This window comes from Penaeus chinensis, chromosome 15 (genome assembly GCF_019202785.1).
Source record: "Penaeus chinensis breed Huanghai No. 1 chromosome 15, ASM1920278v2, whole genome shotgun sequence".
Lineage (NCBI taxonomy): Eukaryota > Metazoa > Arthropoda > Malacostraca > Decapoda > Penaeidae > Penaeus > Penaeus chinensis.
In genome coordinates this window covers 2,922,279-2,925,144 of record NC_061833.1, presented here as the reverse complement: position 1 = coordinate 2,925,144, position 2,866 = coordinate 2,922,279, and positions in this window count along the sequence as shown.

The following is a 2,866-nucleotide window of genomic DNA, read 5'->3' as shown; positions in this document are numbered from 1 at the left end:
TGTGCAACAAATACTATACTCTAATCGTCTTCCAGTTACTGGTTGGAGTAGCAAGTCACTGAAGAGAGCATTCGCTTCTCTCAAGCGGCTCCTGGCGAATGGAGGGGGGGGGGGGGGCAGAAATATCTGGAGGCTTATCTAATCCCAGTCACGTGAAAATATGATTTGTTTATTTCACTTATTGATAAAAAGACATTGGATCTACTTTCTATTGGACATTCAGTGAGCTCTCGAACCCGTGGAACTCCTAGAAGCACAGAGCTGGACACAGGGAGGCTTGTGTGTGTCTCCTTCCGTCTTCGGTGCTGCCTCCAGCGGTGTGGACACCTCCTTCATCGCGGAAATGGTGCGTCCTCCGGTATATGAACCTCTGTTGGAGGAGGAGTGTCATCATCAACAACCGGAGCAGGAAATGGAGAAGGTGGGGTGGGGGCTGGAGGGCGCCTTGTCTCTATCGTTGCAGAAGAAAAGCTCTAGTTTATTTTGCATCTTCGAACCTTATGAACCGCCAAGGAATTCACTGTTGCCAGTTTCAGAATACAGGCCTTCGAGAACGAACAGTAGAAAGCGGGCCAGACATGAACGAAATGAAAGATCAGGCTGCCAAATAATAAGCTTGACCTGTGCTCGCGCGAAAATTATCGTGAAAGTTAGAACAAATTACAAATCATGACTGCTATAGCCGTACCTGTCGCCATATTGCGGGTTACACAGCCAAATTTACTAAGTAACTTCATAGTGTCACCTGGATATTGCAAAGAGCTAATATAAGGGAATATTGACCAAATATTGAATAAGCTGAGTTAACCCAAGTTAATATGTGTAGAAAAGGTATAAATAAGAATGAAAACATCTCAGTGCAAAAGATCTATAGATCGGTTTCGATTACATCTTTGTCAGAAATCCATGACAATGCATATCTGACGGAGATGTAATCGAAACCGGTCAATTACATGCCATGCACCGTGGATATATCCTTTCTCATTCTACATTTGTGTCAGTGAACACGATTCATCTATGCTTATATGCTCGTATTTTCCATACAGTTTGCCATAGACACATTATGTATTTAAGTTTAAAGTGAAACAAGTGAAGTGTTTATACTTCAGTTTTTAGCCACGCAATACACTAAGGTGCACTGTAACTCAGATGCCTCAGATGGTACCCACTTTCGTAAGCCTGGAACATTAAAGAAATCAACCACACGTATTCTTCGAAATAGAACTTGGAACGATGCCTTATTTGAAGAGAAAGAGGTATGACTGTTATCTATTGTTCTAAATGCTTTATTTGTCATATGTGCTGGAAACTATCAATATTGCTCGTATGAATCGTCAGTAATTCTGTGAAACAAGTGTTACACTCTCGTCGTCTTCCAGTTTCTAGTCGGAGTCGTAAGTCACTGACGAGAGCATTGGCTTCCCTCATGGGGCCCCTGGCGAGTTGGGAAGGGGGGGGGCGGGGGTAGTTCCAGGCTAGGAGGAGAACAGACGTTATCCTGAGGCAAAGTTAGTTGTAAAATAGATGGCTTTCCCAGGTGCAGTGGGTAAAGAAAGGAAGTAATCGTCAGGTGAGTTTATATATATATATATGTGTGTGTGTGTGTGTGTGTCTGTGTGTGTGTGTGTGTGTGTGTGTGTGTGTGTGTGTGGTGTGTGTGTGTGTGTGTGTGTGTGTGTGTGTGTGTGTGTGTGTGTGTGTGTGTGTGTGTGTGTGTGTGTGTGTGTGTGTGTGTATGTATGTTTATATATGTATATCTAGATATATGTGTGTATATACATATGCATATATATGTGTGTCTGTGTATCTATGTATATATAGATAATCTGAGCTTCAACGGAAGACTTCTAAATCTATGCATGAAGATCAAAGAAAAGCATAAAGAAGCCTACGGAACTTAGCATTTCAATTGTTATAAAAGTTCACTGCTTATTCTTCAGTCGCTTCTACAATTATAGCGACGTCAAAACAAAAGGTTTAGGTGCTGATGGATTCATAAAGAAGCCACACATATTTCCTTCTCGAGGAATGATGAAATTAATGAGGAAACTTGAAATCACACATTGCTACTTCCCTAGGGCACAGTGCTGCCCCACTGCCCCCGTGCTTTCGGCGCCCATGTGTAGTGTGGCAAAATAGTTTCGTAATTGGTTTATATTGCAAAGTGATATATACATGTATTCATCTTTAATTTTATTACATTATGAGAAAGTCAGACTTAGAAAATATGGCTTAGAACATCGTAATATTCTCTTCAACTTAACCTGCATATGCTCTTATTTCCGGGTGAAGTCAACGCACCCCCTCCCCACTCCCCCTCCCCCGTGTAAAAACCTTCGTGAATCATGGGTAGCAACTTTGCTCAAACTTACGAGCTCTGCTGACATCAACATACGAGTGAGTCGTTTCCGTAAATCGGCCTTCAGTTCACTTAGAGACAGTCCTTTTTATCTCACCTGAGTTCTCCAACACACCTCTTATCTCACCTGAGTTCTCCAACACACCAATTATCTCACCTGAGTTCTCCAACACACCTGAGGACTACCTTCTCTTCTTTAACTCATCTAGTGACTGTCTCTCCTTCAGTGGGAAATTACCTTCTTTCCTTCCTGGAAACTGCCTCCTGTCTAGTTCATTTGAGGATTGATTACCTCCATTTCTTGAGACTGCCTTCTCTCTTCTATTTCTTCTCCTTTCCCTAGTTCACCCGGTTACTACTCCATTTCCTCTGACCTGCCTGATGTCTGCCTCAATTTTTATTTTCCAGCTCACTTGTGGACTATCTTCTCTTTTCTAAGCCACCTGGGGGCTGCCACCATTTCTTCATATCAAATAGGGTTGAATCTTTTCCTTTAACTCGCATTCT